Genomic DNA, 16,382 nt, shown 5'->3' on the forward strand with positions numbered 1-16,382 from the left:
TGTTTACCAGAAGGGAGGAGTTGCTTTTGACAGGAATAAGGATGATGTTTGCAGAAATCAGGAGGAGTTAACTGGGCTTCCAGGCAGTGTAGTGAGGAGACAGGCCTTTTAACATTTGGCACTTAGCGCAGTAAGCCTCTTGCAGTGGTTCTCAAACTTTAGTGTGCATCAGAATCACACTGAGGGCTTGTTAAGACACAGCTTGCCCCATCCGCAGTGTCTGAGTCAGTAAGGAGTTAGCATTTCTCACATTTCTAGGTGATGCTGATGCTGCTGGTCCAGGGCCCCAGTCACTGGTCTATTGGAAAACAGTCTAGCTCATTATGACCATGGCATTTTGGGCAGGGAGGTGAGGGGAAGGAGAGAGTCTCTGTTCATCTTGGGAAGTTTCTATAGCTCCTGGGGTCTCCAGCTTTGGAGAACTGGTGTCCCTTTCAGCACAATCTGGAGAATTGTATAGTCTGCCTCTTTCCAGGGGACGAAAAGGGGTGTGGCCTTGGTTCTAATCTCAGTGCAGTGTTAAAAGAGATCCCACTGCTGCCCAGTGAGCTCTTTAAACCCAAAGGCACCCAGTGGGCTCTGTTTACAACCAGGAATACAGATGTGTGGTTTTATTACCAGCTAAGGGCATCAATTAGAGGGAGGATGGGACCCAGCGCTGTCCTCCGCTGGCCTGTCATCCTGTCTTGGCTCCTGTCCTGTGTGTTATTGTTGCTGCATTAGTCCAGTCACCTGTTCTTCACATTCTCCAGGCCACCAGCCTCCTGCCTTGTCCTCAGGGTCCCTGCCTCCCACCTCTTGCCCCACACATGTGGGTGCCTAGGTCAGCTCCCATCCTCCTGAGCCTGCTGGGCCTTTAGGAAGCTGGCAGGTGAGTCTCTTGACAACTGAGCTTGAGATGGCCTGGGTACTTACGGCTCAACATTTAAACCCTCAAGTGAAGGTCTTCTTTGCAAAGCCTTTTGGGGAAGTGTCTCCAGGTAGCAAGAGCAGGAACAAGCCCCGAAACAGCAATGACAGCAGTGGCAGCAAGAGGATGGGGCTGTGGGATGGGACAGAAGCTGAACTTCCTTCTCTGAGCTGCCCCTTTGAGGGGCTGATGGTAGTTTCTTGCCACTGGAAAACTCCCATCCATTCCACAAGCGGGTAGGTCCCTATCCGGAGTGGAGTGGCATAACTCTTAAGAAGGAAGGAGGTCTATTTAATGACTTAAACCAACAGGAGGTGTAGTCTCAGAAATCCAGGGCAAGGTGTATTAAGACATTCACAGTGTCACGAAGATGAAAGACCCTGACTCTGGGATCCACATGAAGCCTGGAGGCCATTATGTCCAGTTCTACATGCATAGGGACACACCCAGTGCATAAACCTGGGCACACACACACCTTTGAGAGCTCTGTTATCTCTTTCAAGGGTCTTAGAACTATTTTGGGTTTTCCTTTCCCCTTGTGGTCAAAGTGTAAGTTCAAGTTCAGTGGAGAGTCCATAGCTGCACTTGGGAAAATGAGCCCAAATCACAGAATAGTGGGCAGTGGGGTCCTGACATTGCGATGCTTTACTACAAGGCACACATGGCTCGGGCAGGGGTGGGCTGCATGCTTCAGAGTGCCTTTTGTTTCAGGGGCCACTGCTGTGACACTGCCATTTTGCTAACAGTGATGACAAGCAGCTACAGCTCTGTCAGGCCAGGCTGACAAGTCCCCTCTCCACAGGAGAGCCAACAGAGCCCATGTATGTGGTGCAAAGCAGAGGCTGGGCAGGAACGGAGGCCATTGGCATCTGAGGGTCTTTCTTCCTTTTGGTTCCATGCTATTTTTTCAAACTCAGAAACCTGAAAATGAAAGAAATGAGTCACAAGTGGAAATAGACCCAGTTACTCAAGTCTGACATGATTCTTTGGGGTGCATCCTGTTTCCTGGCAGAGCTACACTCATCCTTTTTGTCTCTTTCCAGAGGGCACCTCCTCCATGCAGCCTTCCCTGGCACACTAGCAGGTTGTGAATTCTTGCTCTACCTACCCCAAGCACTGTCCCTGCTGGAGCAGCCCTCTCTCCTATACTCAGTTATTTGCAGGCCTAACTTGTCTCCCTGGAGGGCTGGGGCCTTGGCCTCCCTGTGGCGCTCAGCATGTCTGGAACACAGAATGCTCAGGAAATCAACGTTCAGTGGACACATGCCAGTCTGTGGGCAGCACGGGTTGAGTGTGTGAGGCTAGAGGCAGGCTCTGGCTCTTTCGTTTTGGCATTTTTGATGGTCCCAGGATAAATGAAGGAAACCACTTTCTGGGCTGATTTGTCAGTTTGAGAGCAGGTGGCATGAGGTGGTATAAACAGTGACTAGGCCATGGAGGGTGGTAGAATCTGCATGTCTGGACTAGAAGTTTCAGTTCTTTTCTATTTCAATGGAAAAAAAGCCCTTTGCAGCTTATATTTTCCAGATTGGATGGCAGCATTGCCCATGTGGTGTAAGGGTGTTGGATATGCTTGTGTTTATGTTCTCATTGGTTACCATGGAAAAAATCAGAATAGATGGTTTCCATGGAGATTATCTTAAAATTAGTTTCTTTGGAGGTCCGGACATTGCTGCAGGGTTCACTGCATGCTCTTGGTGCCATCGGGGGCTTTCTCTGTGGCAATGCCAAAGGCTGGTCTGAACATTCATGGATTCAGATGAATCTGCCTTCTATGCTTGAAAATGTCAGGACACCAGAGTGAGGGCGATCCTGTGCGTCATCTTCCTTCTGGGGTCCCACTTGCCTGGTCTCAGTTCCACAGCTCATTCTAGTCACCTGGGAGCTTTTTTTTTCTTAATTAAAACAAAACACCTTTGTATTGTGGTAATTTTCAAGCTAGCACAAAAAGTTGAGAGGTAATAGAATGAACTCCATGTACCCTTCACCTAGCTTCAGCATTTTGCCAATCTTATTTTGTTTATCTACCCTGACATTTTTTTTTAGAAAAGTTGGAGTATTTTTGTTTAATCCCAGATACATTATTTTACCCTAAATAAAGACTTTTCTTGGTTATATAACTGCAGTGCTCTTATCACATCCCACAAAATTAATAATTCCTTAATATCAAATGCCTAGTCCATATTCACATTTTTCCTCATTGTGTCAAGAATGTTGTTTTGTGCTTTTTGTTCAAATAAGGCCGTGGGAGGCTTTGAGAAAACCCACATCTCCCCTCCCCACCATGGTTCTGGTACATGGAGAGATTGAGCAGGCTTGGCTTAGAGCCAGCTGCAGTCAGGCTGGGGGCAGGAGGAGCTTTGGGGTTCCCCCCTCCCACTGTCCTCAGGGATAGTTGTGTAAGGGCCAGGACATCCTTGTTCCAGCCTGAAGCTGTGTCAGCGCAGGTGGGCCAGCTACCGCCAGCTGTCGCGGGGCAGGCATCCGCTGGGGGGCGCTGTCCGTCTTTGTAGCCTGCTGGAGGAGGGAGGGTGAGAGGTGATGTAACCTTGGTTCACAGAAGCTGTATGCAACTTTGTTTTCCAGGAAACGGAGGCTGTGAGACCCCGTGGGGTGCAACCTCCCTGGACTCTTCCCTGGGCAGCATGGGGCTGAGGGCTCTGGCCCACTTGAGCCCTGCTGCCTCTGTGCGGGTAGGCAGAACCAGTCTTGGTTATCTGTCTTGGCAGGCTTTGTTCATGTCCTGAGATGCTGCACAAAATATGAATTGCTGAGCTTGGGAGTGATGCCCGGGTGTGGTTGGTGCCTCTAACACTCTCCATTGAACTAAGTGCAAGGAGAGTTTAAAATAGCCAGCCTTTGTTCCCGAGGTTTTAAAAATTCAACTCCAGTAGTTACAATGAGCTGTCTTCAAGTGGATCTATAAATAAACCGCTACTGTTCCTCTTTGTCACCGAGAGCTTCGGCGTCTTCCAGAGATGTCGGCTCTGCCGCTCATCTTCATTAGATGCCTCTCATCTGTGGGGCAGCTGCAGCCATCAGCAAGCTAGGCTGACACACAGAGCTTGTAATGACAGAAACACATTCCCTTTTAAAAAGCCGCAGTCCCCCAAGATTAACTACATAGGGAAAGGTGTAACTTTGCATTGGAGAAACATGGCAGAGAGGTCAACATCAGCATTGATCAAGGTCAAACGCCCCTGATAGTAAGTCCTCCTGTCTGCATGAGCTCTGTGATATCATGCACATGGCTTTCTTGATGTTTTTGTCAACAATGCATAACCTCAATCCAATCATGAGAAAACATCAGACAGACCCAAATTGAAGGACATTTGACAACATAACTGATCGGTGCTCTTCAAAAGTGTCAGGGTCCTGAAAGACAGGGAAAACTGAGGGACTGACACAGATTGCAGGAGACTAAGGAGAAATAACTAAGTGCAGCATGAGATCCTGGATAAGATTCTAGAACATCAGGATCCAAGGACATTACTAGAAAAATTTATGAAGCTCAAATGGGGTCCTTAGTTTAGTTGATGAAATTGTCCCGATGTTAATTTCCTGGTCTGATCATGGTACTAATGGTTATGTAAGATGTTAACACTGGGGGAGCCCAGGGGAGTGATATAAGGAAATTCTTTGTACTATTTTTTGCAACTTTTTTCTAAGTCTAAAATTAGTTCAAAGCAGTTTAATTAGAAAAAAAAACTACAGTCAACACGAGCTTTATCAGAAGCCTTGATCTCCCCTCCCAGGGTGCCTGGCGCTCAGGTGTGTGCAGGGTAGGTGTTTCTGCCTCAAGGTAGAGGGTCGTTAACCCTAGGGTGCTCAGCGATCAGCCTGGAGGGGTCCCTTGGTAACGTTTGTGGAAGTGAACTGAGCAAGAGCCAGCCCCAAAGGAAGCAAGTCGTATTTGGAGAGAGTTCTCTTATAAGGGTGTTGATCACCAGCATGGGGACTGCAGGGCAGTTTTGTCTGTTTGTCAGTATTGTTTCTGAGAATGCTCTAGAGGTGCGTCTGCTCCGGGAACTCCAGGGCAGACCCTCTGCAGACGCTCTCCAGCATGAGCACTGGCCTGCTCCTCCTGAGGCTTCTGTGGGCTGTGTGGAGGACTCCACCACCCTGTCCTGCCTTGTTCCTTCTTGTCCATTTCCCTGACCCCCCCAGCTCTGCCTTGCTGCCTACCAGTGTGTGATGACCCAGAGGGCTTCACCCCCTAAAGGCCTGGGTTGTTTTCCTGGTCCCTCAGAACCCCTCCAGGGAGGAGGGCCAGGGTCTCTTCTGCGCTAAGGAAAGTTCTCACTGCATAGTAGTCCCTTTGCTTTCTCACGCCTCCACCAGTTTGCGTTGCTTAGCCTTCCTCTCCCCATTTCATCCTCATTCCTTTCTCCTCATAGCTTCCCTCACGTGGGTATGTCATTTCAGTAAGACAGACCTTCCAGCTCCACTTCTTTCTCCTGGGGGCAGATTTGGACATTAGAATGACTTTCCATTTCCTGCTTACCAAGGCACTCTTTTCACTCCTTTGAAAAATTTGACTTTATAAATCAGCCATCTTATGTTTGGGGAAATACTTAGAAACCCTTGGAGAGCCTGGCTGGGGAGTCAGTGGGAGATTGCTAGGGGTTGAGCCCAGGAGTGGCTGACATAGGTGTGGGGCCTCAGGCTTACTTTGGGCCCGCATGAGGAGCTGGGGGTTCCTTGGTTTGTGCATTTAGCATCTCCCACATGCCTGGCAGGCCAGTGGCCGACACAAGTGTAATAGAATGATAGAAACCCCTATGGTCCCTGCCTCAAAGGGACTACTCTCTGAGGAGAAGACTGTGAGATGAGAAAATGGGCCAAGCTGCCTGTGGTCCTGGGGTCTGGACGGCACAGGGTCTATGTGAGAAGGCATGGAATTCAGGGACAGGTCGGGCACATGGATCCCTCATCCTCCAGTTTAGACCCATCCTTCGACCCGTTCATAATTCTTGGTTCAAGGGGCACCCTGTCTGCTTCTCATTGGTGGGGGCCTGGGATCAAGGGGTGGCTCTGAAACCTAACTGATCCGTCATCATGGAGTGTCTGATTCAGTTCAGAGGCTGCTCTGCCACCCCAGGCCTGTGACCCTGAGCCTCTTGGTTCATGCACTCTGTGCACATAGATGATCAGCACCCCACCCTCCTTGGCAGCCTGGTGTAGGGAACGCCAAAGGCACCCTGCATACTCATCCTCTAGATAAACGCCAACAGCAGTAACCAAACCCCATCTTCATGCTCAGGCTGGCTTGGAAGAACATTGGCAAGATTGCCGAACAATTAGGTGATTTTAAGAAACCAGAATTCCTCTTGGGTTCAGGGCTATGTTTAGAACCAGAAGTTTCCTCTCTTGTTGACTCCAGGCCGGAACCCTAAATTATAGGGCAAACAAGGCTGTAGTATATCTAGTCCACAAATATGTGTAGGGAATATAGTACCAGGTTTCTTCTGAGCTTTGATTTGAGAAAACAGCCGTGCCTCTTTCCACTTGAGAAGCTGGAGATGAGGGGGAGCCCAAGTGAGCTCTGTCCTGGTCCCTGCTCTCCTCGCCAGGGCCAGATTTAGCAAACAGGGAGTCAGGCACACGTGGACGCCTGTTAACTTTCCATGAGGGCAAATTGTCAAAGAAAAGGCCTGAGGTAAAGACTAAGAAACGTCTGTGTCCTTGAATCTCTGCCTCCTCACTTGGCAGACTATGCAGTGAACAGTTCAATGAAAGATTAAATTGAAAAGATTTAATCATGCTGTGTGTGTCTCTGTGTGTGTGTCTGTTCATTTCTTCCAGTTTTGTACTCAGCTCTGCTTTGGAAGCACAGTGACATGCTTTGGCGTTTTAAGTGGGCAGTGGCCAGACGGGCTGCCCGCCTGGCTCTATACAAGGAGGGTACCAGTGAGACAGCCCAGACCTTGGAGTCAGGTCACCTTCCTCTCCCCTCTGTGGCCCAATCTTAAGCCATGGAGCAGTTCCTGGATGCTTTTGTATTACAGAATTTTGGCTTCCAGAGTAGCTGGGCAGGAGACAAGGTCCAGTATTAGAGATTAAAAGAAAAGGAGAAATTTCCACCTTGAACAGGTGTTAATAATTGACCACCCCACCCACTAGAAGGGGGCATTCTGTCAAGTCAGCTCACAACATCTTTATGGTAAAATTCCAGCCATTCCTGGCTGCTGGCATGGTGTGTGCCGAGTTCACTCGCTCGTGACTGTCAAGCTGTGTATGGACCCCTAAGCAAATGAGGCCTGATGTTCCACAGGGTGGGCTGCTGCTGCTTAGGAAGCCCTACCTGGGACATCTGCAGACAACCAGGGAGATTGAGGCTTTGGGAATTGAACTGTGCTGAAATGTAACTCTGGCTTTCTGCATTTGGAAACTGTAGTCCCCAGACCAATGGTGGACCTCATGGGTCTTACCTGGGGTTTTCAGCATTAGGTTGTGCCCATTGGTCATGTCCGGTAGAGAGGTGGTGATTTTCACCTTGAGTGCAGAGTCAGAGTAGTCTGTTTTCTTTCACTCAACCTAGTTACTTTGAGATTCACCCATGTTGTTACACGTATCAATAGTTCATGTTCATTCCTTTTTATTGCTGAGTAGTACTCCATTGAATGGATATACCGCAATTTGTTTCTCTGCCTATTGGTGAACATTTGGGTTATTTTCAATTTTTGGCTATTACAAATAAGGCTGCTGTTAACTTTTATGTACATATCTTTCTATGAATATATATTTCCATTTTTCTTGGGTAAATATGTAGGAGTGGAAGGGCTGGGACATATAATAGGTATATGTTTAACCTTTTAAGTAATTGTCAAAGTGTTTTCCAAAGTGGTTGTACCCATCTTACATTCTCTCCAGTAGTGTATGAGAGTTTGAGTTTCTCCACCTCTTTGTCAGTCCTTGGAATGGTCAGTCTTTTTAACTTTAGGCTACTCAAATAGGTGTATAGTGGTATCTCTCTGTAATTTTAACTGGGATTTTTCTAACGGCTAATGATGTAGAGCATCTTTTTGTGTGTTTGTTTGCCATCTTTATATGTTCTTTGGTGAAGTGTCTGTTCAAATCTTTTGCCTATATTTTGTTGTTGTTAGGTTGTTTGTCTTCTCATTGAGTTTTGAAAGTTCTTGTGTATTCTGGATACAAGTCCTTTGCCAGATATGTGACTTGCAAATTGTTTTGTGCTGGTCTCAGCCTATCAATAACCATTGTTGTTATTGGACCGGCCCTGCGGTTCTTATTATGATTGCAAGACACCATTCTGCAATAACCATCAGGAAATTTTGAAAAAATAAAGGTTTATTACTCACAGGACCTGGAAATTACACAGCACACCTGGGGCCATGCAGCGAGTTTGTGGGGAGAGAGAGAGGTGGGGAGTACATGGGCCTGGGGTTCAGCTTTTATTGGGATCAAGGGTGGGGGCCTAGAGTTTTGCAGGCTCATTCTTTACTGGTGAATTTAAAACAGAAAAGCAGGAATTTAAAGTGCAGGAAGAGGGAAAAAAAACAAGTGGCCAAAATGATCAGTTAATCGGCATCAACCAAGATCTCTAAAACAAAGGAGCCTCAGTGGGGGGAGAGGGCCTGGCTCTTTATCTAGTCATGTGGCTGGCAGTGTGTTTATTCGAGATAGCCCTCTTGAAGTGGATGCCTCTTTGAAATGAATGCTTCAGCAATCAAAGCTCAAGTCAGGCACTTGCATTACAAAAAAGAAGAAAAAAACAACTGTCAGCGCTTACACTACACAAGTATTTTCTCCCAGTCTGTAGTTTGTGTATTCATTTTCTTAACAGTGTCTTTTAAAATTTTGAATTTTGATGAAGTTCATGATATCAACTTCTTTTATGGATCATGCTTTGGGTGTCATATCTAAGAAATATTTATCTAACCCAAGGTCACAAAGATTTTCTCCTGTTTTAGAAGAAAAATTTATGCCAATCTTATAGTTTTAGGTTTTACATTTAGGTCTGTGATTCATTTTGAGTTACTTTTTGCATATGGTGCAAGATATGTACCAAAATTCTTTTTTTTGCGTATGGGTATCCAATTATTCCAGCAATTGTTGAAAACGCTATCTTTTCTTTACTAAGTTGTTTACGTACCTTTGTTAAAAATTAATTGACCAGGAGCCGGCCCTGTGGCCGAGTGGTTAAAGTTCTTCACGCTCCACTTCAGTGGCCTGGGTCACAGGTTTGGATCCCCAGTGCAGACCCACTCCACTCATCAGCCACGCTGTGGAGGCATCCCACATACAAAGTAGAGGAAGATTGGCGCAGATGTGAGCTCAGGGCTAATCTTCCTCAAGCAAAAAAAAAAAAAAAACCACAGGAGGATTTGCAACAGATGTTAGCTCAGGGTAGTCTTCTTCATATAAATAAGTAAATAAATAAAAATAAATTAATTGACCAGATATCTGTGGTTCTACTTCTGGACTCCATTTGTTCTGCTAATGTATGCATCTGTCCTTTCACAAATACCACTCTGTCTCGATTGGTAGAGCTTGCGACTAAGTCTTCAAATCAGGTAATGTGAGTCCTCTAATTTTTTTCTTTTTTTCAAAATTGTTTTGACTTTTCTAGTTCCTTTGCCTTTCCACATAAATTTTAGATTCAGCTTTTTGATTCCTATACATGACTTTGGAAAGAATTGACATCTTTAACAATGTTGAATCTTCAGTACGTGCACATGATATAGCTCTTTATTGATATTGATCTTCTTTTATTTTTCTCATCAGTGTATTGCAGTTTTTAGCATACAGATTTTTTAGATATGTTGTTAGATTTATATCTAAGCATTTTGTAGTGGGTTGAATGGTGGCCCCCCAAAAGACACATCCATGTCCTAACCCCAAGAACCTGTGAATGTGACCTTACCTGGGAAAAGGGTCTTTGCTGATATAATTAGGTTAAGGATCTCCAGATGAGATTATCCTGGATTATTGAGTTGACACTAAATCCAATGACAAGTGTCCTTATGAGAGACACATAGAGGAGAGACACACAGAGAGAAGAGGAGAAGGCCATGTAAAGCAGAGAGTGGAGTTATGCAGCCATAAGCCAAGGAATCCTGGAGACACCAGAAGCTAGAAGAGGCAAGAAAGTATTCTCTCTTATTGTCTCCAGAGGGAGTGTGGCCTGTTGACACCTTCACTTCAGACTTCTGGTCTCCAGAACTCTGAGAAAATAAATTTCTGTTGTTTTAAGCCACCAAGTGTGACAATTTTTTGAGAGCAGCCCTAGGAAACTGAAAACGTGTTTTTTTGGTGCTATGGAAAAGATAATGGCCAAGAGTTTTTGAAAAGTAATGAAAAGCATCAAACCACAGATCCAAGAAGCTCAGGCAAATGACAAGCAGACTGATGAAAAAACAAAAACAAAATAAAACCCCACACAAATTATATTCAAGCTTCCAAAAACCAAAGATTAAGAGAAAATCTTGAAGGTAGACAGAGAAAGGAGACACATTATATACAGGGGATCTAAGGTAAGAATTACAGAATTATTCTCATGTGAAACTACACAAGCCAGAAGACATGGAAATAATCTCTAAAGTAGTCAAAGAAAAAAACTATCAACGTAGAATTCTACACTCAGCAAAAATGTCTTTTGGAGATGGAGAAATAAAGACTATTTTTCAGACAAACAGAAGTGAGAGAATTCATTACCAGCAGATTTGTCTCTTCTCTGTGTCTTCTCCTTCTGGGATTCCGGTCACACGTGTTAGACAATTTTACATTGTCCCACAGCTTATGGATGCTCTATTCTGTTTTTTTCCCTTTTGTGTTTCAGTTTGAGGAACTGATCTATCTTTGAAGTCATTGCTTTATTTTCCTCAGCTGAGTTGACCCTTCTAATAGTCCATCAAAGCCATTCTTCATATCTGTTACTGGGTTTCTTATTTCTAGCATTTCCATTGACTCTTACAATTTCTACCTCTCTGCTGAAATTTCCCACCTGTTCATGTGTGTCATCCACATTTTCCAGTAGAACCTTTAACATTAATCATAGTTATTTTAAATCCGCTGTCTGATAGTGCCAACATCTAAGTCATCTGAATCTGATTCTGGTGATTGCTTGGTCTCTTGACAGTGGGGCTTTTTCCCCTTGCCTTTTTGTGTGTCTCATAATTTTTGGTTGAATGCCAGACAGCATGTTTAGGAGAAACTAAGGTAAATAGTCTGTCTTATCAGGAGTTGAGCTTAGTTGGGCAACACCCACCCTGCACATAGAGTGAGGTCTGGGTGTTGGAGGGTTTTTCTCAATGTTCCTGCTCCACCCCCAGCTTTCTGCCTTCCTGGGGGTCTCCTCCTTAGAGGGTGTCTGTTTCCATGCTCCGGCCCCTCCTCCAGTGATAGGCTGCTGTTGCTTGTTACGTGGTGCTTGCTAGCTTTGTTGGGGGGATTCTCTGTTGTCCTGGCCCAGCTTCAGTCTTAGTCAGGCCCTATGTCCTGGATCTCAGAAGTAGGGCATTCTCAGCCAAAGTCCTGCCTCTCCCTCAGCCATAGGAGCCCTCAGTGATCTTGGCTCAGGATGGTTTCCTGCCTCTTCTCCAAGGGCAGAGGGGTTTTTATCTTTCTTTGCTCTTCCGCTAGTAGCTTAAGGATTTTGTTCTGTAATGGACTAGGGTCCTGGCAGGACTTCATGCCTTTTCCATGTCCACTCCCCTCCTCCAGGTCTGTACCCTCAACGATGGTTTTCTGCTCTCTACTGCCCTGTCCCCCCTCTTTCTCGTGGACGCCCAGTAGAGGTCTATAGAGAAGAACCTGTGAGTGGGTGCAAACTGCCCTTGTATCTGTGGCTCCCAGAGGTTCTCCACTCTCACCCTGTTCACACTCAGTCTCTAGAAATTTTTGAAACTCATAACTCAGTTCTTCTTACCCACTTGTATGGCACGCAGTGTCCCTTTTTCCTGTGCTTTGCCAGAGGTGAGCTGATGCTCACTTCCTCTTTTCCTTGTAAAAGTCTGTCTTTCCTTAGATTTCAGGCTCGTTGTTTGCTCTGTGACCTCAGCTATCTGATTTAAGAAAAGTTATGATTCTTTTAGATTGTCAGTCTTTTTCTTGTTAGGATGGGATTAACGCTTTCTCCAACTTTATATTCCTTGGTGGAAGCTCCTTATCCATACCTGCATCTTGGAAAAGTGAGACCGTAGTTGATCCAGAGACCAGTCAAGAAGTTAACCCCAGATGGGTTGATTTCTTGTCACAAGGAAGACCTGCAAGCTGTTTTGTTTGGTTTTTTAATGAAAATTTATGGGTTAGTTACCCATGTGTTTGAGTGGCTGAGATCCACAGATATTTATGCAATTCCTACTGTGTGTGAAGTGCTGAGCTCTTGGTGGCATATGACAGGCTGGCAGCAACAGAAACTGAGGCAAGCAGAAGGTCAACCCTATTGTGAGCCAGGACCCCACACCATGGTGGGGTGAGAGGGAACACCTATAGACCCCAAGTGAGATTTCCACAAAGTTAAATAGATTCATCTAGTGTGAGTTTCACCTTTGTTTTTCTTTTGATGTTAAGGTGTTTATATTTGGCAAAAGTGAAAATTGTAGACTTGGTGCAGCTCTGTAGGTGTGGATGTGTGGGTTAATGATACTGTGGTTTCACTCAGGATATACCGGCTAGGACCACCAGGCAGGCCCCTAGTTCCCTTTGATGCTCACCAGACAAAGCACTGATACGATTTACCCCTTCAACGCTGCTCTCGTTATTCTGCCACTGTGGTCACTCCCAGCCCCAGTGCCTGTGTCTCTTCCCACTCTTGCCTGTCATCTTCTTAGCTCTGCTTTATTGCTTACTTGCCAGGCTCTCGGGGAAATGCTACATCTTCAGGGTGCTAGAGTGCAGGTGAGCAGCTGCGATGCTGTGGAGGGCGGAGCTGTTGACCCTTTGCCTTGGGAAGGTTTCATTACACAGGAATGTCACTGTGGTGGGCTTGGCTCTTTGAGGTGTCTAGTGTTTTTGGAAGGCCTGCTCTGTTTTCAGCTCTGTGCCGGGCAGGCATTCCAGGACAGGTGGGGTGAGGGAATGACACAAAAAATGTTAGACTCAGGAGCTGGGGGCCTTCATGGGGATGTAAGAGAGAAGCTGGGCACGTCGAAGCAAAACTGCAGGCCATGTCACCTGTCAGAGCTACCTGGTGTCGGCACTGTCTGTACTTGGGTTCAGATCCCAGCTCTGTCATTTCCTGGGTGACTTAGAGCAAGTTATTTAACCTCCCGGAGCCTGCTTCTCCATCTGAAAAATAAGGTTAATAATGGCTGCTGTGAAGGGACATTGTAAGGATTAGATGAAGTGACATATATAAAACATTGGCACACAGTAGGTAGGAGGTAAGCAGCAATTGCCCTCTTTCTATGCTGGGCTGGCAGTTTGTTGAGTGCTATAATGTCTGCTGATGAGAGTGGACAAGGAAGCTGAGAAGGGCTGTGTCTTAGTGAAGGTAAGATGGGGACCAGATGGCGTGCCCAGAGGAATGGCCCAGGGCAGGTAGGACCCTAGACTTGTGAGTGAGGCTTGAGGCTGGCAGTTACTTCGTATCTGAGTCTCAGTTTCCTTTGTTGTAAAGTGGACACAACCCATGAAAGCTTGGAGTAGATGGGAAAACATGGTGTTTCCTGCTGTAGCGCTTTCTCCCAAAGGCTGCCTCCCTGGCTTGGGCATGTGATTGCTGTCCTCAGTACTCCCTTGGAGCTGGCTTGCCTTTGGCTCAAACGGAGAGTTCCTGTTGCTAAAGTGAGTGGTACACACACATACACACACTCCCCATCGTCACTGTGCTTCCAGAGGCTCAGCTCGGCACTGTTGGTTTCTGGGCTGCTCTGCAGAAACACTCAGAATTTCCATTCCCTCCTTCCCAAGCAGCAGGCAGCACCCGTCTGGCCACTCCTTGAGGATGCTGGCTGTTAGGACAGAGGGCTTCCCAGCTCCCACCCTCCCTCTGGTGGCCTTTCCCGAGGGAGCCATAGGGACTCTGTGCACAGGAAGAGTGTGCATGTCTGAAAGGGGGGTCCTTTGGAAGTAGTGGGTACAGGACTACGGTTGCTTCTCAAGAAAGCCTGCTGGTGATTTCAGATAAGTGCTTCTCACAGCCCAGCCCTTTGAAGGGCAGGCCCACTCATCACCCCCATTTTACAGAGGTGGAAATGGAGGCCCAGAGAGGTTAAACCTCTTGCCCAGGGACACCTAACTGGCCAGTGGTGGAGCTCAGATGTTGACCAAGGCCTGCCTGAGTCATTGCTCTTCCTTACTGACTCTGCTGTGTCTGGGGGCTGCTGCTGTGAGGTGAAGGCTGGCTGGTGAAGGTGAGGCTTCTGAAACATTTCCTTTTGGGGTGGACTTCTGGCTGTGCATTGGGATCTGAAGTGCATTGATGCCTAGAGGACTGGAATTGCCCTAGCCCTGGTGGGCCAAGGTCTTACAAAATGGCCACAGCACCACAGCAGACATGCCCACGATGGGCACATGGAAATGACTGTTCCTCTTTTCAAGAATACCCCTCTGGCTTGTGTCTCATATTCCAGTTTTTCTTTAACCACCCAGGTCCTGCATTTTTCCCAAGTTCAAATCGATGTACACTTGAGAGTTTGTTATCTATGAGATTAGAATACTTTCCTAATAAAGGAAAATATGCAGATAGGGTCCATGTGCTGAATTTCCATCGTTTGCTGATTGGGAATCTTCTCTTGGGTTGATTATTTTCAAGGACTCTGATGCCCAGTCATGTGAGCATGTTCAGGGCAGAGCATCTTCCCAGAGATAGGCTGCTGTGGATTCGTCCAGGAGATGGGCAGACTCAGAGGAGATACATGCCAGCTGCTGATGGCAGGTGTGCAGGTAGCCTAGTGTTGTCAGGGCCAGGTGCTGGGCAGGTGTGCAGGCATCCTAGATGAGCCCCATCATAGCATGTATACTCCACTGGCTGTGGAACTGGGGGGTGGAGGGGTGCTGGGTGGAGTAGCCTTGGCTCTGTGGTGCATGGGTAGTTGGCAAGCTTTGAGCCCAGAGATGTCCTGGGTTTAGAGGAGAGAGGAGTGGTGAGTGCAGGCGGGAGACAGGGAGAGGCACACAGACACACTGGTGGGCTTGGGCCCTGTGGGCAGGCTGGCATCGATTCATTCCACTCATGTGCCTTGGCCCTAGAGATGCAGTAACCAGAGGAACAGGGCAGGGATGGGGCAGGCCCAGGCACACCAGGCCCAGGTGTGCAGGAGCACAGAGGAGCTTCTGATGGGGGGTGCAGGGTTGCAAAGTGAGTGGAGGACAGGATGCTCTGAGCAGGGGGAAGTAAGAGTGGATGAGGGCTTTCCCAACAGAGAGGACTGTGGGAGCTGGGTACAAAGGTGCCGAGGCAGGAGGGGAGCTGCAGAAGGTGGCAGGCTGGAGCAGAGTGCCTTGTCAAAGGGCTTAAATTTTCTCCCAAAGGCAATGGAGAGCCCTGGAGGACTGGCAGAGCTGGGGAGTGACATGGTAACACTGGAGTGTCCATTAGTGAGGTCGTGGTTGAAAACCCTGAGCCCCAAGTGTGGCTGCATTGATAGGTTACTGGGATTTTGGGGCTGGCTGAGAGCGTGAGCCTCACCAAGCGCGTCATTCCCACACAGAACAAATCCATAGAGGAATTGTAGGTTCTAAGACCAAAACCAGGGTGTCTGCCGACTGTGTCCTTGGGAACCGGATAGCTCTGGGAATCCTGCCCTACTGAACATGTGCACCGCGCCTTCTAGGTCAGGAGAAACTTTCATCTTTGAACAGAGCAGTCCCTGACTTGGGGGACATATGTTGGACTAGAACGAGTCCCGTTAGGAAATCGCTTGCCCTCGGTGGTGGTGGTGGTCGGGGAGAGGATGGTTTCTGCATTTGGGGACTGAAGATCTTAGGCAGAAACATGTAGCCCGTCACATTCCTGGAGTCTTGTTTGAAGTAGCCTGGGACCCCTGTCCTGTGGAGTCTGCCTCCCGCTGCCCATCTGGCCAGGACGTTCACGTAGAATCCCTCTTTTCCCAGCGGATCTGTGCCAGGGCAGGGTTGGAACATCCACCCACCAGTTCTGGGCTATCCGCATCCTAGGGGTGGGGAACCGGCATTGAGCTAACCAGAAGGAGGAGTGACTTCAGTGTTAGGCCAGGCTTCAGGGTCTCTGGACTCTGAGAGGCCTACGGGGGGATGCAGGCCATATGAAGAGTTGGAAGCTGGCCAGGCCTCCCTGAGGGCCCCCAAGAGCCAGCTGAGGGCACTCACTGATCCATCTGCACATCCCTCCCAGGCCCCCTCAGCTGGACTGCCAAGTACTCTGATTCTGCTCCCCAGTCATGGTCTCTGCTTGGAAAGGAAGGCCTGGAAGGGGGTGTGCAGGCCCGGATGTGGAAGTGTGTGGCCCCGCCACACTTCATGTCTCACCAACATTTGGAACTCATTTCCTTAAGTTTGCTGGTGGTTTTCCACTTAATCCTTTGGA

At 47.5% G+C, this 16,382-nt stretch overlaps 1 protein-coding gene across 2 annotated transcripts in view; it reads left to right on the forward strand.

The window, feature by feature from the left end:
• The window catches only part of POC1A (POC1 centriolar protein A), a 73,033-nt gene that overhangs the window by 37,312 nt on the left and 19,339 nt on the right, over positions 1-16,382 (forward strand). The window lies entirely within an intron of this gene.

The sequence above is a fragment of the Equus quagga genome, chromosome 1 (genome assembly GCF_021613505.1).
Source record: "Equus quagga isolate Etosha38 chromosome 1, UCLA_HA_Equagga_1.0, whole genome shotgun sequence".
Taxonomy (NCBI): Eukaryota; Metazoa; Chordata; class Mammalia; order Perissodactyla; family Equidae; genus Equus; species Equus quagga.